Source organism: Sciurus carolinensis, chromosome 11 (assembly GCF_902686445.1).
Source record: "Sciurus carolinensis chromosome 11, mSciCar1.2, whole genome shotgun sequence".
In the NCBI taxonomy this organism is placed as follows: domain Eukaryota; kingdom Metazoa; phylum Chordata; class Mammalia; order Rodentia; family Sciuridae; genus Sciurus; species Sciurus carolinensis.
Window position 1 is genome coordinate 63,254,626 of NC_062223.1, and position 25,772 is coordinate 63,280,397.

The following is a 25,772-nucleotide window of genomic DNA, read 5'->3' on the forward strand; positions in this document are numbered from 1 at the left end:
TAACAACATGGAGTAGTCCAACTCTCTTTTATTTATAGACACAGGTAAAGGGGCCCAGAATAGGAGGAGCTTCTTCTGTGATGAACAGGACAGGGTGGAGTTAGGGGGGCCATTTTCTCATGGAATCTAGATAGGGAATTGTCTGATTCTGCTAGATAAGGATGGCTTCCCACAGGTAGGGGCAGTGAAGAGGAACATAGGGTCACAAAAGACATCTCAGAAGTAGAACTGGTGAGAACTGCTAACTTATATAAGAGAAGTAAAGTAGAGAGGGGGAATTAAGAGAGAAACCAAGTGACGATTTCCTTCTATTCATTGAACAAATATTTTCTTTTTCGGGGTACCAGGGATTGAACTCAGGGGCACTCAACCATTTAGTAATATTCCCAGCCCATATTTGTATTTTATTTAGAGACAGGGTCTCCCTGAGTTGCTTAGCACCTCACTAAGTTGCTGAAGTTGGCTTTGAACTCGAGATCCTCCTGAAGGCCTACTTATGTATCAGGTAGTAGAGTATTAGTGCTTAATGGAGCCTTGGTGATAATGTCTTAATGTTGTGTGATTAAGTTTAAAACATTTACTAAAGCTGGTGGCACATTCCTGTAATCCCGCTGAGGCAGGAGGATCACAAATTCAAGGCAATCTTCAGGAACTTAGTGAGACCCTTTCTCAAAATAAAAAATAAGAACAAAAGGACTGGGGATGAAGCTCAGTGGTAAAGTGCCCCTGGATTCAATCCCCAGTACCAAAAGAAATTTACTAGGGATCAGAAAAGAAAAATAAATGACCAAATCCATACTTATTAATCCATTAATGAAACTTTTCTTTTACTTCTATGTCATATTCTCGAGGACTATAAAGGTTAAAAGCCTTTTACTATTTTGAGAGTGAGAGGTTCCTCATCTGATTAATAGCCAGGTAAAGCAGGAATCTAGTCCTGAGGAGAGAAGTCAATTCAAGACCAATAGATATAAAGACTGATAATATAATAATTTAGGGAAGGATGTGAAGAGACAAGAACTCCTTTATAAACTACCTGTAAACTAATACATCACACTTTGAAGAGCAGTTTTGCAATATGTATTAAAATTGTGCCTTGCATAGGATTCCACTATTGAACTTCGGTATCTCCAAACCTCAGAAGGTTTGGAGGTCCAGCATCTCAAGCAAGTGTGGGAAGGAAATTATGACTGCTTCTAACTATCTATTTTTTTTTTTAATAAATTTCCCTGAAGTGGAAAAGAAATTGAGTTTTACTAAAATTTTTTATAAGAATTGAAACTGGCTATGTTAGTCAGTTTTCTGTTACCATAAGAAAATACCTGAAATAATAGACTTAAAAAGAGGATGGGCTGGGAGTGTGTCTAGCATTTGTCTAGCATGTGTGAGGCCCTGGGTTTGATCTCTGGCAGCACACATAAACACACACCAAAAAAGTCATGAAAAAGAGAAATGATTTACTTTGCCTCACAGTTTTGGAAGTTTCAGTCCATGACTGATTGGCCTATCACTTTGGACCTGTGGTAAAACAATACTTCAGGGTGGGAAGCAAGTGGCAAACGAAATTGCTCACTTCATGGCTGTAGAGAATCAAAGGAAAGGGGAAGAGGAGGGCCAGAGTGGAAACTAGATAGGGAATTGTCTGATTCTGCTAGATAAGGATGGCTTCCCACAGGTAGTGGCAGTGAAGAGGAACATAGGGTCACAAAAGACATCTCAGAAGTAGAACTGGTGAGAACTGCTAACTTATATAAGAGAAGTAAAGTAGAGAGGGGGAATTAAGAGAGAAACCAAGTGGGTTTCAAGGGTACACTCCCAATGACCTTACTTCCTTTCATTAAGCTCTATCTTGTAAAGTTTCCACCACCTCCCAATAGCACCATGGGTTAGGGACCAATTCTTTAGCACCTAGGCCTTTGAGGGATAGTCAAGATCCAAATTATAGCACCAGCACCTTCATTCAGTTTGTATATTAGATATCATATGAATGTTGACAACTCTCAAATTTAAACATCCAGGGTTTCCTCTCCCTAGGAATATGAGTACATTGAAAATATGGAAAGATAAGGAAGTTAATAAATAATTTATAATAAAATAGATGAATCAAGAGATAGCAGTATATGAATATTATTGGAAGTTATCAAACTAAAATGATAGACTTACATCTTGAGATACTAGAAACATATCTTCCCTCCCTGCCATTCCCTTGAGGTGCCATTCTGCTCCCTCAATGAGAGTAGGCTTCCCACAGAGCCAAGTACTGATCTCAGTGTGAGAGAAAGCAGCATGGGAGTGGGAGTTGGGTGTGGAATGGTTGAGAAGAGTGGGGCAGACAGGGACTTTACTGCTAAGGAAAGTGTGTCAGAGGCTGAACCATGAGGCATAAAATTAGTGAAACAAAGAACCTAAAACAAAGTTCAGTGATAAGGCTGAGAGGCAGTATAACAGGAAGTGGGAGCCTAAACTTTAGGATGGGGTAAAGAGGGTTTATTCTCTCCATTTCTTTAAAGTCAAAAGTGTGTATTTACTGTAATAATCACACACATAAAAAATGTGTAATAAAGTTTGAAGAATGAAGAGGAAACAAATTGTCAGCAAACTTAATTTTTGTTCTGGCTTACACAAGATGGCCTGCATGCCTTGTAGTTATTTACTAACTCACTGTAGCTGTCAACAGAGGTTCAGGTGAGTTTTAAGTGGTGAAGTTCTCAGTTACAGTAGTTATTAAAAATTATTGACATCCAGATTAGAGTTGTGTTGGCCAGAAGAACTGGAAGTTCAAAGCAAAGTCCTAGAAATTGTAAAAATAAAGTGAGAAAAGGAGGAACCAATACTTGAAATAAAAATAAAGTGCAAATTTTTCATCTCTGAGAAGGAAAGTGGCAATTCAGGTTACACAGGCCTTCAAATACAGCATGACAAGGAAAAACACAAGAAAAGTACACAGAGATTAAAGGAAATTAGTCATTCAGATGCAGAATAGTTCTTTTCTTTCAACATGTTAAAAAACCCGGTCAAGGTGGGGTTCTAGAGTCCTTGTTTATTATGCTCTAATTTTTCAAGAATATATCACAGCTTTTACTTAATAAAAACATTAGCGGAAAGGGAATGTTATATTAAAAAATTTATTTGCTGTACTAGGTGTTGAACCCAGGGGCTCTCTATCTCAGAACTACCTCCCTAGCCCTTTGTTTATTTTTAAATTTTGAATCAGGGTCTTACTAAGTTGCCCAGGCTGGCATTGAACTTAGGATTCTCTTGCCTCAGCTTCCCAACTTGCTGGGATTACAGGTGTGGGCCATGACACTCGGCAGAAGTCATTTTTAAAAATTGCAGTAACTGCTATTCATATTCTTCAAGAAAGTAAAAGAAATAAAAATGCCAAGATATTAGAAATAGGCTTAATCGTATATAACAAGTATAACATTGCTGGGGGTGTTCCTGAAAGAGCTGGCTCCTTCAAGGACTAACAGGCTAGAACAATAATAGGGAATAAAAACATAAGGGAATAGGGAGGTAGGGAGGTGTTGGAAATCCCAGCAGATTTTGGGGTATAAAGTCTGAGCCTTGGTGGTCTAGAAAGTTGACTTTGGACCCAAGGATGAGCAGATTCTCACTGAAAGTCTCAATGACTAAAACTTTTTAGGTTGGTACAATTGATCCGATTGCCAGTTGATTGATTTTACAATTAAGAAACGTATCTTTCTAGGGACAGGATGTTTATGTGCCCTCTTCAATGCCTTCCTTTTCCCAGGACCATACTCCCTTATAACTGAATTCTGTAGGTCACTGGGTAAGCTGGGAATTTCTGTCAAAGGAGATGATTAGGAAGGAGGCATTTTTTTTAGCTTATGGTGAGACCTGGGGAAATATTTCTAACCAATAGAAGAATATTTCTCTTAATGCAAGATACTCTACCAAAACTTATTTTTCTGAACCTGCTTTAAAATGTTTTTATTTATTTGGGATAATTTTAAATGAACTAAAACGTTGCAAAGGCATGCCAGAGAGTTCCCGTATACCCTTTACCCGACTTCCCCCATGTTTGCATCTTACACAATGGTTGTGTAGTTGTCAAAAATAAGATATTATCATTGATGCAATACAATTAACTCTGGGCTTTATTTAGACTTCATTAGTTTTTCCACTTGTGACCTTTTACTGTTTAAGGATTCAGTACACAATCCTACATTGTATTTAGCCTTCATGTTTCCTTAATCTCCTCTAATCTTAAACAATTTCTCAGTCTTCTTGTTTTTTTGTGACTTTGACAGTTTAGGGGAGTATCAATCAGATATTTTGTAGACTGTCCTTCAGTTGGAATTTTTCTGCTGTTTTTCTCATGAGTATACTGGAGTTGTGAATTTTGGGGGAAATTACAACAAGGGGAGTGCTTTTTTCATCACCTTCTCTTGCTGCACATGTTATCAGCATGACTTTTGACTGAGGATGTTAATCTTACCCACTTGCTTAGGGTTGTGTCTGCAGGTTTTCTCCACTGTAAAGTTATTGCCCCTCCCCCATATTCAATTCTTTGGAAGTGAGTCACAAAGTTCAGCCCACATTGAAGGGGAGAGGAGTTAAGATCTACCTTCTGGAGCAGCAATTACTTGCAAATACTACTTTGAATTTTTCTGTAAGGAAATTTTGTTCCTCTTCCTACTTGTATATATCTTTATTCATTCATTCACTCACCCATTAATCAGTATTTTATACCATATATGCTATTTGACTTAAAATAGAATATTGACATTATTTATTTTGTCACTCAAATTGCTCCAGATTTGACCATTGAGAGCTCTTTCAGGTTGACTCCTGTGTCTTTAGAAATGTATTTAGAAGCAAAGATTTAGGTGCTGGGTGTGTTCTTTGCCACTGAAATGACATTGCTTCTAGGCCTACTCCTTCTGGCCTTCTGTGCCAGCTGGTTGTGGTGGTTAGGGGTCTGTGTGATAAGCTTCTCTACATCCCCTCTTCTCCGCCAATGAAAAAGTCTAAAAGTCTGTTTTGTGTCGAAGGAAGCTGAAGAAGGTGTTCACAAGCTCCTGCACGCCGCCCCGCTGCAGCTGCGCCACGGCCCAGCAACATGCCATCGAACCACCTCTTCTGCTTCCAGCTCATTTCGCAGGGGGACACACGCTCCAAGTCTGCACTTGCGTCCTGCGCTCTCCTAGATAGTTCTTTTTGTCATTAAATTTAACATATTCAGTCAAAACGTGATTTTCCAAAGTTAGATCAGCTCCTCTTTTTATCCCATCCCTTCAACAAGGTTATATCATACATTTCTAATACATCAAATTCATTTGTCACTATATGCATTCATCGTAGGGATTCCTAGGTGTCCTCACTGATTTTTTAATTTAATTTTTCACTCATAAAATTCACTATTTGTGATTTCTAATTCTGAATTTTGACAGATGTCAAAGTTATATGTCTTTAGCTATAGTATCATGAAGAATATTTCTGTCATCCTAGAAATTCTCCCATGCAGTCCCTTTGTGGTCTGAACCTGCTTTTAAAATACTGGTTTCCTCTATTAATTCAGTTACTTAAAATACATAGCTGCCCTCAAGGTCTAGGAGACATTTTGCTGGTTTCTCATAGGAGCTGAGTTTATGCATGTGGTTCATTTTAAATTCTAAAATTTTGGAAAGCTTCTCACTGCTGGTCACTGCAAATGCTATGTATTACCTAAGTAGCTCATCTATAAAACTATAATGACCAAAACCTTTTTTTATCAAAAACTCATTTTAGACTGAACTATGTTACAGTTCCATTTCTGTGTTGAAAATCTCAGAGTAAGGTATGAAAAATCTCTTTGGAAAAGATATTTGTTAATCTGTTATTTACAATTGATGAGGATTTTATGATTGTGTAATAAGTAACTCCCAGAGCACACTGTAAAAGTGCTGCTTGTCAAAGCACATCAGAACTTGCCTTCAAATGTCAAAAATGGCTCAGTCTGTTAGATATTTATCTGGAGTAATTCCCTGACCTTTTCTTGCCTTTCACGAACCCTTCTAGACACTTCTGAGAAACCAGTGAAAGCTATGGGCCTCTTCCTATAAAAAAATACATAAACATACTTTCAACCAATGTGCTGTATATAATTGGAAACATCTCATGAACCCTCTCTCCTACCTGAAGCTGGGCACAGTGATGTACCTTTTAGGAGCCCATGGAGTCCAAGTTAAGGGTCATGATCCAAACATAAGAAAAGCAAGTTGATAATACATCAAAGGATTTGTTGATGATTAATGCACGTATTTTAATACCATGAGTTAAATTTGTGGAAGTACATTGTAATAATTTGTCAGCCTGATTAGGCTATATGCCCAGTTTGGTCAAAACAATAGTCTAGAGGTTCTTTCTGTAAAGGTATCTTTTAGATGTGATCAACATTTAAGTCAGTAGATATTGAGTAAAGCAGGTTACCCTCCATAATGTGTGTGCACTTTATCCAATCAGTTGAAGACCTTAAGAATAAACAGACTGAATTCCTAAAGAAGGAATTCCTTTTAAGACTGCAACATAGGAAGCAGGTGTAAGTTTCCAACTACTGCCCTGCAGAAATCAGACTCAAATTACACCAGTCATATGAATTTCCTACCTGCTTATTGATCCTACAGATTTCAGACTTGCCAGGCCCTACAATTATGTGAGCCAAGTTTTTAAAAACAAACAAGAATGCGCACACACGCGCACACACACACACACACACACACACACGTATTGGTTTTTTTCTCTAGAGAGCCCTAAGTAATGCATACCTCAAACTATTCACACAATGAATTCCCACAGAAATACCTAGTTCCCATCTCAGTATGAAAACTGGTGAAAACTCTCAGTGTTTATTTTAGTCTGCTATAACAAAATGCCTGCGTCTGAGTAATTTATAAATAATGCAAATTTATTTCTCACAGTTCCAAAATGCTGAAAAGTCCAAGATCAAGACATGGGCAGATTTTGTATCTCTGTTTCCAAGATAGCATCTGTTGCTATGTCCTTGTATGGTAGAAGTTGGAATAAGGGGGAAAAGTCCCTCCAGAACTTTTACAAAGCACTGATCACATCCATACATGTATAGCCTTCACAGCCTAATTACCTTGTAGAGAACCTACCTCTTAGTACTGTTGCATTAGGGAGAAAGTTTCAACATGAAATTTGGAGGGGACATAAACATTCAAATCATAGCAGTGTTTAGCTGGGTATTGTCTGTTTTGATCCAGTTCTGATTCTTCTTGTCATTGCATTGTTCAAGTTCAGCAAATTCTCTGTCTCACACCATTCTTATTCTGTCATTCTATACTTAGATGTTCTATTTCTGCTGTCACAAATTACCACAAACTTACTGACTTAAAACAACATAAATTTACTATTTTATAGTTCTGACAGTCAAATTAAAATGAATGTCAGTATATCTGTGTTCCTTCTAGAGGTTCTAGGGGGGAATCCTACTAGATGCCAGTTACAACACCTTGCCTTCTGACAAGTTGTAATGAGCAGAAATGTTTCCAGGAATTACCAGATGTTTCCTATGAGGCAGAATTGCTCTGCTGAAATTACTGTTGTAGACCAATTACAACAAAACAGTTCTCCTTTACTAGTGGTTTATTAGGGAAGGGTATTTGATTCAGTTTTGGCAAGATGGAAGGGAAATTTTGGGGGTTATGTGTGGAAGGAAGATTGTTCTGAGGAAGATTTTCTTGTCTGAAAAAAATGAAAACTTAAAAAAGACATTGTCTTTCTAGTTTCTTCCTTTCCCTTGCTGCCTGGGATGCTAATATGTATGGATTTGATTCTTTTTTTTCATGATAAAAACTGCTTTATTGGTGGCAGTTAGTACAAGTCAATAATATTGATCCTCAAAGAAGATCTCAGTTATTTATCAGGTTACTGGTCCACAGAGAGATGAATGAAACTGAGCCAAGTGATTACTGGGATAACTGAAGTCAATCCCGCTTCTTCAGAAATGAAGCCATTGCCAGCTGACATACGGCTGTGCTGAGCCACCAACCACAAGAACCATAGTGATGCTATACAGGAGGGCAACAGCTACCCTGCTCTTTCAATGCACTGGAATTCCATTATCCTCTGGTTTATTTTCAAAATACCTGCATTAAGCAGGGTTTATAGTCCTCTGGGCAATCTGCTGAAGAGCCAGCAGATTATGCAGCATCTTGGCTCAGCTATTCTGGTCTTGATTCTTAAAGCTGAGATGTAGAACAGTAGAAAGATGAGAAGAACCTAGGACCCTGATGACAATGGTAAACTGCTGAATCAGCCTTGGAACTGACTACCTCTAGATATGAGATATGTGAGAATGACTTTATTGTGTGAAACACTAACAGTTAGGGACTCTGTTATTTACAACCCAAAACACCCTAACTAATAGGATTAAAACATGGTAGGGATACGTATTAAACATTTCCCCCTTCTGCAAATATCCACATGGTGCAAGTTTAGAGAGGTATGAAGTGTTTAAAATAAACATATGTAACTATTTAAAATACCATCCATAGTCAGTACCAAAAAACAACAACAACAACAAAAAATGTTCATGAATGCTTTACACCTAAGGAAAATTTAATAATAGTAATTCAGTAAAGCAAGTGTTCAAATACCAGATGAAACAATGAAAGAAAGTGGAAAGGGAGATTGCCAAGTTAAGAAAACAATTCAAGGACCAAAGTAACAACAACTGTCACCTAATAGATTACTATAGAACAGAAAGAGACCAAATACACATAACTAAAATGAGATTTCCAACACAGAAAATGGCCTGGTTAATCATTACAATGACAAAGGAAAAGAAGACCAAAGTTAAAGCAATAAGAAGTTAGTCATTGTAGAGGACAAACATTATACAGCATAAGACTAATTATTGTCCCTGAAAGAACAAGACTAGCAAATGAAGCAGAAAAATAAGGTTTTAAAAGAAACTAAATCTAAGAATTAAAGGGCCACTCTTGTTCCAGCGAAATGTGATTGAACTGAGATGAGCCATGTCAAAATAAGTTGAATTTTGAGGATTAAATAATGTTTTTCAGGCATCCACCCAGAAAAAGATTATCTATAAGTGGGAAATTTTAAATTATCCTCTAATTTCTCCTCAGCAATATCCAATGCAGAAGATAAAAGAGTAATATGTAGATGGTTAAAAATGTGACATAGAATACTTCATAGCCAAGTTGTTCACATAAAAAGGAGGTGTATTTATATACCAAAGCATTCAAGAGCTCAAGCACCACAATAGTCAAAAGTTCTAGGACAAAACCACTTTCAATAAAATCCATATATTCATGAGGTTTAAATGTAGACAAAATAAGGTTTAAAAGTGATGGAAAACAATGAATATATTTAAATATACAATTAAACAACTGTGATGTAGATAGCATGGTTTGAAATGGTGTTCATCAATTATTTTTCATAATTATTTGTGGGTGGTGGGATTGTGAATGCTTTTCCTAGCATATACTTTATTGCCATAGCCACAAGCATGATAATTATTATAACAATAAAATTGTGATATAGCTTAAATAATTATTTCTAGAGGATAAATTTTATCTGGGAAAAAACTTGGTTTGATTTTTTTTTCCTAAATATTTAGTACTTCATTCATAAGACTTTGTATGTAATTCTTTGATGTTCTTTATAGCCCAGAAGGGTAGAATTTCTTATTAAATCAGAGTTTGTAATTTTTTAGACCTAAGTTACATTATTAAAGATTTTTCCAAATGATACAAGATGAAGGACACTTTCTAATTAATTCTATGAGATCAGAATTAGCCAAACACCAAACACAAGGAAAAAGCAAAAACTACAGATCAGTATTCCTCATAAACTAGTCACAAAAGTTCTCAACAAAGTATAACTGCATATTTTGCCTACTTAAACCAAATTCTGCAGCACATACAAAGAATTATGCACCATGACAAAGTGGGATTTATTCCAAGAAGGCAAGGTTGGTTTAACATACAAAAATCAATCAATATAATAATATTGATACAATAAGGTTAAAAAAACTATGATCATCTTAACACTTCTGATGAAAAGATTCAACAGACTAGGAATTAGAGAAAACTTTCCCAATCTGATATGGAGCATCTACAAAAAAACACAGCTAACATCATGCTTAATGGTGAATATTTTGAAGTTTTCTCAGAAACAAGGCAAGGATGTTTGTTTCAACCGCTTCTGTTCAATATTATCCTGGAGAATAGACTTAGGACAATTAGATATGAAACAGATATAAAAAACATCCAGGATAGAAAGGAAGAAGTAAAACTACTTCTGCTTGCAAATAACATAATCTTATATGTACAGAATCCTAAGAAATTAATTAAAAACCATTAAAATTAACAAATCAATTCATTTTCCAAGGTTTCAGGATATTAGATAAGTATATAAATATCAATTATATGGCTATTGAATTTTCAGAAAATAAAATCATGAAAATAAGTCTATTTATAACAGCATAAAAATATTTAGAAAAAAATTTTAATTTACTTAAAATTTTGAAAGAAATTAAAGAAAACAATTAAATGTGAAGCTATCTTATTTTTACAAACTGGAGGACTTAATATTATTAAGATCTGCATGTTCAACACATCTAGTGCACATATCAGATTTGATAGTTTAACACTGTCAGAATCACAGCTGGGTTTGTTGTTTTGTTTGTTTTTTCAGAAACTAACAGACTGATATAAAATTCACATCAAGTAACAAAGGGACCCAACATAATGAAAGCAGTCTTGAAAAGATCAAAGTTGGAGGAAAAACCTACATTCTTTGCTTCCTCCCTTCCTCCCTTTCTTCCTTTCTCCCTGCCTTCTTTCTCTTTTGATACAGTGTCTATATTGATCAGGCTGGCCTTGAATTCCTGGACTCAAGTGATCCTACTGCTTCAGGCTCCCAAGTAGCTAGGACTGCAGGTGCCCACCACTATGCCTGATTAGAAGCACATTTCTTTATTTCAAATATTGCTGCAAAGCTCAGCAATCTGTCTAGTTTGATATTAGCATAGGGATACAAATATGGTTGATGAAATTGAACTGGGAGTCCAGAAATAAATCCTTATGTTTATAGTCATTCGATTTTTTTGACAAGGGTGCCAAAACAATTCAATGTGAAAAAGAATGGTGCTGTGACAACTAGATACCTGTAAGTGAGAGTGAATGTGGACACCCTATCTCACATCACACACAAAAATGAACTCAAAAATGGGTCAAAGACCTAAATGAAGGAACTAAAACTAAAACTCTTAAAATAAAACATAGGTGTGAGTTTTTTGTTATCTTTGGGCAAAGGTTACTTAGACCTGCCACAAAAAAGCACAAGGAACCAAAGAACAAATAGATTGGACTTTATTAAAATTAAAAATGTTTGTGCTCAATGTCAAGAAAGTGAAACAACAAACCACACAGAAGGGGAGAAAATGTTTGTAAATATTATAAGGTAAGAGATTTGTAATCAGAATGTGTAAAGGACACTATTAATTAAACAATAAAAGACAATCCAAATCAAAATCTGGGCAAAGGATTTGAGTAGAATTTCTCAGGAGAAGTTATATGAATGACCAATCAGTGCATTAAAACATCATTAGCCATTACAAAACACAGATACAAAGACATATGAAACACAATGAGATACAACTTCATACCTACTAGAATGATTGAAATAAAAATGACAGACAAACTAGGCATGCCTGTAATCCCAGTGACTTGGGAGGCTAAGGCAGGAGGATCACGAGTTCAAAGCCAGCCTCAGCAAGAGTGAGGCACTAAGCAACTCAGTGAGACCCTGTCTCTAAATAAAATACAAAATAGGTCTAAAGATGTGGCTCAGTGGTTGAGTGCCTGTGAGTTCAATTCCCAGTACCCAGTACCACCCCCGCCCCCAAAAAATGATGGACAAGCATTGTTGATAATGTAGAGTGGAATCATCATACATTCTTTTGGGGAATGTAAATCGGTGTGGCCACCCTGGAAAACAGTTTAGCAATTTCTTGAGATGTTAAAGATAGGATTATCATATGACCCAGTGATTCCACTCCTAGGTATTCATCTACTATAGCTTGGATGTTAAATGTCCCTCAAACACCCATGTGTTAAAGGTAGTTCTTAAAGTATAATGATGGTGTGACAGCCTCTGAGCAGGTTGCTGAGTTCTCAAATATCTCTCTTTCCAACTGTCTGCTTGAGACCAGACATTCTTCAGACATTTTAACCAAAGAAGCATATCACAATCAATTGACTGCAGAAGTAGGTCAGAAACCAGCTGTCTTCTATTGAGACAAAGAACTTTGTAAAAGTGACATTCTTCACTATATATATTGGAAAATATAGCTATTCTTCATAAGAAAAATTATTTCTGCTAGCATGTGATTATTGTTAATTTTAAGTGATTAAAGGAAATTACCCTTTTATCTTTTGAAGTGTCTTAGTTATCACTTCTAGCACAGGAAATATTGATGTATATGACCTCCATAAAAAAAAAAGCTAATTGGGGTCCTTAAGAGTAAAATAGGGTCCTGAGAACAAAATGTTTGAGAATTTTCTAAGAGTCTGGATGTTGAAGATCCCCCAAAGGCTCATGTGTTAAATAAAGATTGGCCCTCAAGGTGTCACAACTGGGAGGTGGTGGAATTTTAGGAGGACAAGCCTAGTGGGAGGTGCTTAGATCATTGGGAATATATGCCCTTGAAAGGGATTGTGGAATCCTGGCCCTTTCCTCTTTCTCTTTGGCTTCCTGGAATGAGGAGAGCAATTTGCTTTACCCCATGTTCCCTGCTCTTGCCTTTTGGTAACCCCATAGTGGGCTCAAAGCAATGGGTCTGCCTGACCATGGATTAAACCATGAACCAAAATAAACCTTTTCTAGTTGTAAATTAATTATCTTTGATATTTTGTTATAGTGATGGAGAGCTAGCACAATTTCCCAAAGAATTGAACACATGTCCACACAAAAATCATATATCATGTTCATAGCAGCATTGTTCATAATAGTCAAAAAATCGAAACAACTCAAATATTAATAAGTAGAACAATACCTTGTGATATAGTGGATGCAACAGAATGTTATTCAGCCAAAAGTACCGATAGATGCTACAACATGCTCAAAAACATGCCAAGTGGAAGCAATCAGGCACAAAAGATTGTAATTATGATTCAGTTTGTTTGAAATGTTCAAGAATATGCAAACTTGTGGTGATAGAAAATAGATAAATAGTTGTCATGAGTTGGGGTGAGGGGAAAATGGAGAATTCTGGAAAATATGCTGGAATTGTATAATGTGATAGGTGAACAAGTTTATGAATATACTACAACCATTGCATTGCTTTCCTTAAAATACTGAATTTTATGGCATGTGAATTTTATCACAATTTATGAAAAAGAATGAAGGAGTGTGTTGAAGGCCCTGTGTTGCCTCACTTGAACTACTCTTCTCAGCCACACCAGCCTAAAGCATTAACTGAGAAAGGAAATAGCTGGAATGTTATGATTCCCTCCCATCACATGTGGAAAATGCTCCAAGAAAAAGCTGACATAAAAGACAAGTAAGTGAGTCCATTTTGAGAAAACAGCCAGGACCTGTAGGACCCCTGACCGGAGTGACTGAGCCATGTCTCTAAGACCCCTCAGCCCAACCAACCACTCCATGCCTCCAGGGCCCTCAGACTGACTGCTCCCCACCACCAAGACCCCCAGACTGATTGACTGTGCCCTCCCATCAGGATCCCCAGACCAATTGACTGTACCATGCATCCAGGATGCTGCAACCAGACTGAATCCACCCCGCCTCCAGGACCCCCAGTCGACCATGCACACACCTTGTGCTGCAGTTCCCCATTTGCCAACACATTTGGAAGCCAGAGCAGCCATCTGGAATAATACTGGAAGCTGTATCTCCCATCTTTAGGTGGGGCAAATCTCATCCTGGAATGCCTGCTGGAGACCAGAAGCTCATTGTCAGGTACCTCTTATACATCAGGCTACTGAAGACTGGGAGGTTTGAATACTATATAACTGTTACAGTGTAGATTTTTTTTGTCTCCTTATTGACAAATTGTAAGTTTTTATTTCTTTACTTTCCTCCCTCTATTTTCCTTTTGTTTACCTGTTCCCTCAGAGCCTCTTTCTCCCTTTCTGCATGCTAACAACCAACTTCTTTTGATAATACTCTCACACTTTCTACGATCTAGAACTTCTATATATTCTTTGCTTATCTCATTAATAGCTACATCCTACATTCCTCCCCATCCTCTTTGTCCTCCATTAGAAACTGCAGACATTACTGCAAATCTATTAGTTATACTGTAGATAGGTTGCATATTGTCTGAAGTGGGCACTGCTAATATTGATATCCCCCTTAAAGAAAATGTTTTGGAAACCTATAGGGTCACTATAAGCCTATAAGGGGGAAACCGCAATACCCAAAATTTGTACTACTAGAGGGGAAAATACATGAACAACATGAAAAAAAAAAAAAGGGAAGAAAATGATCCAAACAAACCAAGACACTCTATATTAATAGAATCCAGTGACAGTGTGGTAGAAGAAATGTCAGAAAAGAAGTTCAGAATATACATAATTAAAATGATTCATGAAGCAAAGGATGAGATAAGAGAGCAAATGCAGGCAATGAATGATAATACCAATAAGCAAATGAAAGAGCAACTGCAGGAAGCAAAAGATCATTTCAACAAAGAAATAGAGATTCTCAAAAAAACCCAAAAGGAAATCCTTGAAATGAAAGAAACAATAAACCAAATAAAAAATTCAATAGAAAGCATTGCCAACAGACTAGATCACTTGGAAGACAGAACCTCAGACAATAAAGACAAAAATATTTAATCTTGAAAATAAAGTTGCCCAAACAGAGAAGATGGTAAGAAATCATGAACAGAATCTCCAAGAACTATGGGACATTATGAAAAGACCAAATTTAAGAATTATCAGAATTGAGGAAGGCACAGAGATACAAACCAAAGGAATGAACAACCTATTCAATGAAATAATATCAGAAAATTTCCCAAACCTGAAGAATGAAATGGAAAATCAAATACAAGAGGCTTACAGAACACCAAATGCACAAAATCACAACAGATCCACACCAAGGCACATTATAATGAAAATGACTGATATACAAAATGAAGACAGGATTTTGAAGGCTGTGAGAGAAAAGCATCAGATTACATATAAGGGGAAACCAATATGGATATCAGCAGACTTCTCAACCCAGACTCTAAAAGATAGAAGGGCATGGAACAACATATTTCAAGCTCTGAAAGAACATGGTTGCCAACCAAGAATCCTATACCCAGCAAAACTAACCTTCAGATTTGAAGATGAAATAAAATCCTTCCATGATAAACAAAAGTTAAAAGAATTTACAAATAGAAAGCCTGTGCTACAGAACATTCTCAACAAAATATTCTATGAGGAGGAAATGAAAAACAACAATGGGAGCAAAGAGAGGAACTACCTTAAAGGAAAAACCAATCAAAGAAGAAACCAAGTGAAGTTAAAAACCAAAAATAAGCCCAAATGACTGGGAATACAAATCATATCTCAATAATAACCCTGAACATTAATGGCCAAGACTCATCAATCAAAAGACATAGACTGGCAGATTGGATTAAAAAGAAAGACCCAATGATATGCTGCCTTCAAGAGGCTTATCTCATAGATAAGGACATCCACAGACTAAAGGTGAAAGGATGGGGAAAAAACCTACCATGCACACGGACTCAGTAAAAAAGCAGGGGTTTCCATCCTTATTTCATATAAAGTGAACTTCAAGCCAAATTTAGTCAGAAGGGATAAAGAAGGACATTTCATACTGCTTAAGGGAACCATAAATCAGGAAGACCTAATGATCATAAATATTTATGCCCCAAACAATGGTGCATCCTTGTACCTCAAACAAATCCTTCTCAATTTCAGGAATCAAATAGAATACAACACTATAATTCTGGGTCACTTTAACACACGCTGTCACCACTGGATAGATCTTCCAAACAAACACTAAACAAAGAAACCACAGAACTCAATAACACAATCAATAACTTAGACGTAAGAGACATATATAGAATATTCTATCCATCAATGAGCAAATTCACTCACTTTCTTCTCAGTAGCACATGGAACCTTCTCAAAAATAGACCATATGCTATGCCACAAAGCAGCCCTTAGTAAATGCAAAAAAAAAAAATAGAGATACTACCTTGTGTTCTATCAGATCATAATGGAATAAAATTAGAAATCAATGACAAAATAAAAAAACAAAAATCACTCCAACACCTAGAAACTAAATAATATGCTATTGAAAGGAGCATGGATAACAGAAAACATCATCTTAGAGGTAAATGAGAACGATGATACAACATATCAAAATCTCTGGGATACTATGAAAGCAATACTAAGAGGAAAATTCATTGCATGGAGCACATTCAAGAAAAGAATAAAAAGTCAACAACTAAATGACCTAACATTACAGCTCAAAGCCCTAGAAAAAGAAGAACACAATAACAGCAAAAGTAGTAGAAGACAGGAAATAATTAAAATCAGAGCTGAAATCAATGAAATTGAAACAAAAGAAACAATTCAAAAATTTGACAAAGAAAAAAGTTGGTTCTTTGAAAAAGTAAACAAAATAGACAAACCCTTAGCCACACTAACAAAGAGAGGAAGAGAGAAAATTCAAATTACTAAATTTGTGATGAAAAAGGAACTATCACAACAAACACCACTGAAATACATAACATAATGAGAAACTACTTTGAAAAACTATATTCCAGAAAAAACAGAAAATACCGAAGACATTGACAAATTTCTAGAGACATATGATCCTCCCAAACAGAACCAGGAGGACATACACAATTTAAACAGATCAATATCAAACAATGAAATAGAAGTAGCCATCAAAATCCTACCAACCAAGAAAAGCCCAGGACCAGAAGGGTTCTCAGCCGAGTTCTACAAGACCTTCAAAGAGGAACTCATTCCTATACTTCTCAAAGTATTCCAGGAAATAGAAAAGGAGGGAACCCTTCCAAATTCATTCTATGAAGCTAATATCACCCTCATACCCAAACCAGACAAAGACACATCAAAGAAAGAAAAGTTTATATCAATATCTTTGATGAATATAGATGCAAAAATCCTTAACAAAAACCTGTTAAATCGCATAAAAAAACATATTAAGAAGATAGTGACCAATAGGATAGAACACCTGGAAGACAGAACTTCAGATATGGAAGACAAAATATTTAACCTCGAAAACAAAGTTGAACAAACAGAGAAGATGGTAAGAAATCATGAACAGAATCTGTAAGAACTATGGGATATCATGAAAAGGCCAAATTTGAGAATTATTGGGATTGAGGAAGGCTTAGAGAAACAAACCAAAGGAATGAACAATCTATTCAATGAAATAATATCAGAAAATTTCCCAAATCTGAAGAATGAAATGGAAAATCAAGTTCAAGAGGCTTATAGGACTCCAAATACACAAAATTACAACAGACCCACACCAAGGCACATTATAATGAAAACACCGAACATACAAAATAAAGACAGAATTTTAAAGGCTGTGAGAGAAAAGAACCAAATTACATTCAGGGGGAAACCAATACGGATATCAGCAGATTTTTCAGTCCAGACCCTAAAAGCTAGAAGGGCCTGGAACAACATTTTTTAAGCTCTGAAAGAAAATGGATGCCAACCAAGAATCTTATATCCAGCAAAACTTACCTTCAAATTTGACGATGAAATAAAATCATTCCATGATAAACAAAAGCTAAAAGAATTTACAAAAAGAAAGCCAGCATTACAGAACATTCTCAGCAAAATATTCCATGAGGAAGAGATAAAACACAAAGAAGCAAATCAGCAAAGGGAGGAATTATCCTAAAGGAACTGTCAAATAAAGGAGGAACCAAGTGTGTCAAAAAATAAATAAATAAATAAATAAATAAAATTTTAAATATGAACCAAATGACCGGGAATACAAATCATATATCAATAATAACCCTGAATGTTAATGGCCTGAATTCATCAATCAAAAGACATAGACTGGCCGATTAGATTAAAAAGAAAGATCCAGCAATATGTTGCCTGCAAGAGACTCACCTCATAGAAAGAGATACCCATAGACTAAAGGTGAAAGGATGGGGAAAAACATACCATGCACATGGACTCAGCAAAAAAACTGGAGTATCCATCCTCATTTCAGATAAAGTGGACTTCAAACCAATGTTAGTCAGAAGGGATAAAGAAGGACATTTCATACTGCTTAAGGGAAGCATAAATCAGCAAGATATACAATCATAAACATCTATGCCCCAAACAGTGGCTCATCCATGTATGTCAAACAAATCCTTCTGAATTTTAGAAACCAAATAGACCATAACACAATAAGACTAGGTGATTTTAACACGCCTCTCTCACCACTGGACAGATCTTCCAAACAAAAATTGAACAAAGAAACCATAGATCTCAATAACACAATCAATAATTTAGACTTAACAGACATTTATAGAATATACCATCCAACCAAGAGCGAATACACTTTCTTCTCAGCAGCACATGGATCCTTCTCTAAAACAGACCATATATTATGCCACAAAACTAATGTCAGCAAATACAAGAAGATAGAGACACTACCTTGTATTCTATCAGATCATAATGGATTAAAGTTAGAAATAAATGAAAGAGTAAAAAACAGAAACTACTCCAACACCTGGAGATTAAACAATATGCTATTATATGATGAATGGATAACAGAAGATATTAGGAAGGAAATTAAAAAATTCTTAGAGGTAAACGAGAACAAAGAAACATCATATCAAAATCTCTGGGACACTATGAAAGCAGTACTTAGAGGAAAATTTATTTCATGGAACGCATTTAATAAAAGAAGTAAAACTCAACAAATAAATGACCTAACACTACAGCTCAAAGCCCTAGAAAAAGAACAGATCAACACCAAAAGTACTAGAAGACAGGAAATAGTTAAACTTAGAGCTGAAATCAACAAAATTGAAACAAAAGAAACAATACAAAAAATTGACAAAATAAATAGTTGGTTCTTCGAAAAAATAAACAAAATTGATAAACCTTTAGCCACACTAACAAAGAGAAGACGAGAGAAAACCCAAATCACTAAAATTCGGAATGAACAAGGAAATATCACAACAGACACGACTGAAATACAAAACATAATTAGAAGCTATTTTGAAAATCTATACTCCAACAAAATAGAAAATTTCGAAGACATCAACAGGTTTCTAGAGACATATGAATTGCCTAAACTGAACGAGGAGGACATACACAATTTAAATAGACCAATTTCAAGTAATGAAATAGAAGAAGTCATCAAAAGCCTACCAACAAAGAAAAGTCTAGGACCAGATGGGTTCTCAGCCGAGTTCTACAAAACCTTTAAAGAAGAGCTCATTCCAATACTTCTCAAAGTATTCCATAAAATATAAGAGGAGGGAACCCTCCCAAACTCATTCTATAAAGCCAATATTACCCTGATACCTAAACCAGACAGAGACACATCGAGGAAAGAAAATTTCAGACCAATATCCTTAATGAACATCGATGCAAAAATTCTCAACAAAATTTTAGCAAATTGCATACAAAAATATATTAAAAAGATAATGCACCATGATCAAGTGGGTTTCATCCCAGGGATGCAAGGTTGGTTCAACATCAGGAAATCAATAAATGTAATTCACCATATCAATAGACTTAAAGTCAAGAATCACATGATTATTTCAATAGATGCAGAAAAAGCATTTGATAAAATACAGCACCCTTTCATGCTCAAAACACTAGAAAAAATAGGGATAGTGGGAACATTCCTTAACATTGTAAAGGCCATCTATGCTAAGCCCATGGCTAATATCATTCTAAATGGTGAAAAACTGAAAGCATTCCCCCTAAAAAACTGGAACAAGGCAGGGATGCCCTCTTTCACCGCTTCTATTCAATATCGTCCTTGAAACTCTAGCCAGAGTAATTAGACAGACCAAAGAAATTAAAGGGATACAAATAGGAAAAGAAGAACTCAAACTATCCCTATTTGCTGATGATATGATGGTATACTTAGGGGAACCAGGAAATTCCACCAGAAAACTTTTAGATCTCATTAGTGAATTCAGTAAAGTAGCGGGATATAAGATCAATGCACATAAATCCAATGCATTTTTATACATAAGCGATGAATCTTCAGAAAGAGAAATTAGGAAAACTACCCCATTCACAATAGCTTCGAAAAAAATAAAATACTTGGGAATCAATCTCACAAAAGAGGTGAAAGACCTCTACAATGAGAACTACAGAACACTAAAGAAAGAAATTAAAGAAAACCTTAGAAGATGGAAAGATCTCCCATGTTCTTGGATAGGAAGAATTAATATTGTCAAAATGGCCATACTACCAAAAGTGCTATACAGATTCAATGCAATTCCAGTTAAAATCGCAATGATATACCTTACAGAAATAGAGCAAGCAATTATGAAATTCATCTGGAAGAATAAAAAACCCAGAATAGCTAAAGCAATCCTTGGCAGAAAGAGCGAAGCAGGGGGTATCGCAATATCAGATCTTCAACTCTACTACAAAGCAATAGTAACAAAAACGGCATGGTATTGGTATCAAAATAGAAAGGTGGATCAATGGTACAGAATAGAGGACACGGACACAAACCCAAATAAATACAATTTTCTCATACTAGACAAAGGGGCCAAAAATATGCAATGGAGAAAAGATAGCCTCTTCAACAAATGGTGCTGGGAGAATTGGAAATCCCATATGTAACAGAATGAAACTAATCCCATATCTTTCACCATGCATGAAACTAAACTCAAAATGGATTAAGGATCTTGGAATCAGACCAGAGACCTTGCATCTTATAGAAGAAAAAGTATGTCCAGAGCTTCAACATGTCGGCTTAGGACCAGACTTCCTCAACAGGACTCCCATAGCACAAGAAATAAAAGCAAGAATTAATAACTGGGATAGATTCAAACTAAAAAGCTTTCTCTCAGCAAAGGAAACTATCAGCAATGCGAAGAAAGAGCCTACAGAGTGGGAGAAAATCTTTGCCAATCATACTTCAGATAGAGCACTAATCTCCAGAATCTATAAAGAACTCAAAAAATTCTACACCAAGAATGCAAATAATCCAATCGACAAATGGGCTAAGGAAATGAATAGACACTTCACAGAAGAAGATCTACAAGCAATCAACAAACATATGGAAAAATGTTCAACATCTCTAGTAATAAGAGAAATGCAAATCAAAACCACCCTAAGATTTCATCTCACCCCAATTAGAATGGCGATTATCAAGAATACAAGCAACAACAGGTGTTGGCGAGGATGTGGGGAGAAAGGTACACTCATACATTGCTGGTGGGGCTGCAAATTAGTGCAGACACTCTGGAAAGCAGTGTGGAGATTCCTTAGAAAACTTGGAATGGAACCACCATTTGACCCAGCTATCCTACTCCTTGGCCTATACCCAAAGGACTTAAAATCAGCATATTACAGAGATACAGCCACATCAATGTTCATAGCTGCTCAATTCACAATAGCCAGATTGTGGAACCAACCTAGATGTCCTTCAATTGATGAATGGATAAAGAAACTGTGGTATATATATACAATGGAATATTACTCAGCCATAAAGAATGATAAAATTGTGGCATTTGCAGGCAAATGGATGAAATTGGAGAATATCATGCTAAGTGAGATAAGCCAATCTCAAAAAACCAAAGGACAAATGATATCGCTAATAAGTGGATGATGACACATAATGGGGGGTGGGAGGGGTTGGTGTTAGGGTTAGAGTTAGGGTTAGGGAGGGGGGCAAGAATGGAGGAAGGAAGGACTGTATAGAGGGAAAAGAGGGGTGGGAGGGGTGGGGGGGAAGGGAAAAAAATAACAGAATGAATCAAACAACATTACCCTATGTAAATTTATGATTACACAAATGGTATGCCTTTACCCCATGTAGAAACAGAGAAACAACATGTATCCCATTTGTTTACAATAAAAAAAAAGAAAGAAAAAAAAGAAGATAGTGCACCACAATCAAGTGGAGTTCATCCCAGAGATGCAAAGTTGGTTCGACATTCATAAATCAATAAATGTAATCAATCATATCAATAGACTTAAGGAGAAGAATCATATGGTTATTTCAATTGATGCTGAGAAAACATTCAACAAAATACACCATCCCTTCATGCTCAAAACACTAGGAAAATAGGGATAGTAGGAACATACCTCAACATTGCAAAGGCTATTTATGCTAAACCCATGGCCAACATCATTCTCAATGGAGAAAAACTTAAAGCATTCCCTTTAAAAACTGGAACAAGACAGGGATTCCCTCTTTCACCACTTCTATTCAACATCATCCTTGAAATACTAGCCAAAGCAATTAGACAGACCAAAGGATTTAAAGGGATACGAATAGGGAAAGAGGAACTTAAGCTGTCACTATTTGCTGATGACATGACTCTCTATTTACAGGATCCAAAAAACTCCTCCAGAAAACTTCTAGACCTCATAAATGAATTCAGAAAAATAGCAGGATATAAAGTCAACAGGCAGAAATCTAAAGCATTCTTATTCATAAGTGATGAAACATATGAAAGGTAGATCAGGAAAACAACTCCATTCACATTAGCCTCAAAAAAGAAAAAATACTTGGGAATCAATCTAACCAAAGAGAACGAAAGATCTCTACAATGAAAACTACAAAACATTAAAGAAAGAAATTGAAGAAGACCCTAGAAGATGGAAAGATCTCCCATGTTCTTGGATAGGCAGAATTAATATTACCAAAATGGCCATACTTCCAAAGGTGCTATACAGATTTAACAAAATTCTAATTAAAATCCCTATGACATTTCTCATAGAAACCGAAAAAGCAATCATGAAATTCATCTGGAAGAACAAAAGATCCTGAATAGCCAAAGCAATCCTGGGCAGGAAGAGTGATGCAGGAGGTTTCACAATACCAGAACTTAAACTCTAATATAGAGCAATAGTAACAAGAATGGCATAGTATTGGTACCCAAATAGACAGGTAGACCAATGGTACAAGATAGAAGACACAGAGACAAACCCACGTAAGTACAGTTATCGCATACTAAACAAAGGTGCCAAAAACTTACAATGGAGAAAAGATAGCTTCTTCAACAAATGGTGCTAGCAAAACTGAAAATCCATATGCAGTAAAATGAAACTAAACCCCTATCTCTCATCCTGTATAAAACTCAACTCAAAATGGATCAAGGATCTAGGAATTAGACCTGAGACCCTTCACCAAATGGAAGAAAAAGTAGGCCTGAGTCTCCATCACGTTGGCTTAGGAAGAGACTTCCTTAACAAGACACCCACAGCACAAGAAATAAAAGCAAGAATCAATAAGTGGAAAGATTCAAACTAAATAGTTTTTTCTCAGGACAGGAAACAATCAACAATGTGAAAAGAGAGCCTACAGAGTGGGAGAAAATCTTTTCCACACACACTTCAGACAGAGCACTCATCTCCAAAGTTTATAAAGAAATTTAAAAACTTTACAAAATACAAAGAACTGATTCAATAATGGGCTAAGGAACTGGGCAGACACTTCACAAAATATACAGAAGAAAATATACAGGTGATCAACAAATAAATGAAAAAGTGCTCATCAATCCCTAGTAATTAGAGAAATGCAAATTAAAACCACCCTAAGATTTCATCTAACTCCAATTAGAATGGCTATTATCAAAAACACAAGCAATAACAAGTGTGGTATGGATGTGGGGACAAAGGCACACTCATACATTGCTGGTGGAGTTGCAAATTGGTGTAGCCACTCTGGAAAGCAGTGTGGAGATTCCTCAGAAAACTTGGAATGGATCCACCATTTGACTCAGGTATCGCACTCCTTGGTTTATACCCAAAGGACTTAAAAATCAGCATACTACAGTGATGCAGGCACATTGATGTTCATAGCAATTCAATTCACAATAGCTAGATTGTGGAACCAACCTTGATGCCCATCAATTGACGAATGGATAAAGTACAGTGGTATATATACGCAATGGAATATTACTCTACCATAAAGAAGAATAAAATTATGGCATCTGCTGGTAAATGGATGGAGTTGGAAAATATCATGCTAAGTGAAATAGGCCAAGCCCAAAAAACCAAAGACTGAATGTTTTCTCTGATAAGTGCATGACAATATACAATAAGGGGGAGTGGCAGGGGGAAGAGAAGAATGAAGGAACTTTGGATGGTGTAGAGGAAAATGGGGTGGGAGCGGGTGGGGACAGAAAGATAGTAGAATGGGACAGACAGTACAACCCTATGTATATGTATGATTACATGAATGGTGTGAATCTACATTGTGTACAACCATAGAAATGAAAAGTTGTACCCCATTTGTGTACAATGAATCAAAATGCAGTCTGTAAAAGTAAAAAAGAGTTTCATTAAAAAAAAAAAAAAGACAAGTAAATGTCCAGTAGAATCAAACGCCCTCCCCAAGAAGCTATTTGGCCTTTTTTTTTTTTTGTCTCTTTGACAGTACTGGGGCTGGAACCAAGGACCTCACACATGTTAAGCAAGTTATCTATCACTGAGTTACATCCCCAAACCTTTTAAAATTTTATTTTGCTATAGGGGTTTGCTAAATTGTCAAGACTTTCCTTGAACTTGCTATCTTCCTACCTCAACCTTCTGAATTGCTGGGATTAATGGTGTGTGTGTACACTGCAGCGCCTGGCCATTCGGTCTTTTTTTTTTTTTTTTTTTTTTGTAAGAGGCTTTAATAATTTCTGTAGGAGATAGGCAAAGGAAAACTAAAGTGTGCCCCTTTCCTCAACAATCCTCATAGATTTTCTGTTGTTGTAAGAAACAGAATTGTTCGAGTAACAATTATGGAATAACTGGAATAAGGATACTCAGAAGGAAACTTGGTCATTTGGGAAGACAGGAAAAAACAGGAATCTCAATCATTTGAGTAGGCCTAGGGGAACAGAGGAAAGGACAAAAGCCCACATTCCTTGACAGTGGTCTGCACTTGGTTTAGCTTCCCTGTATTCCTCTTTTCCCCCTTCTTAACACCCAATTCATGAATAATTGAAACCAACTCTGGGGTTTGTAGCAGCAGAAATTCAAGAACCATCTCCCTGAAATTTTCTTTCCTCGATGTGTCTCTGTCTGGTTTAGGTATCAGGGTGATATTGGCTTCATAGAACAAGTTTGGGAGGGTTCCCTCCTCTTCTATTTCATGGAATAGTTGAGGAGTATTGGAATGAGCTCTTCTTTAAAGGTTTTGTAGAACTCGGCTGAGAACCCATCTGGTCCTGGACTTTTCTTTGTTGGTAGGCTTTTGATGACCTCTTCTATTTCATTGCTTGAAATTGATTTATTTAAGTCGTGTATGTCCTCCTCGTTCAGTTTAGGTAATTCATATGTCTCTAGAAATTTGTTGATGTCTTCGAGGTTTTCTGTTTTGTTGGAGTATAGATTTTCGAAATAGCTTCTAATTATGTTTTGTATTTCACTCGTGTCTGTTGTGATGTTTCCCTGTTCATTCCGAATTTTAGTAATTTGAGTTTTCTCCCTCTTTCTCTTTGTTAGTGTGGCTAAGGGTTTATCAATTTTATTTATTTTTTCAAAGAACCAACTATTTATTTTGTTATTTTTTCAAATTGTTTCTTTTGTTTCGATTTCGTTGATTTCGGCTCTGATTTT

At 36.2% G+C, this 25,772-nt stretch overlaps 1 pseudogene; it reads right to left on the reverse strand.

Moving 5' to 3' along the window:
* Positions 1 to 7,952: 7,952 nt before the first annotated feature.
* Positions 7,953 to 8,179, reverse strand: LOC124958199 (cytochrome c oxidase subunit 7A2, mitochondrial-like; annotated as a pseudogene).
* Positions 8,180 to 25,772: the final 17,593 nt, after the last annotated feature.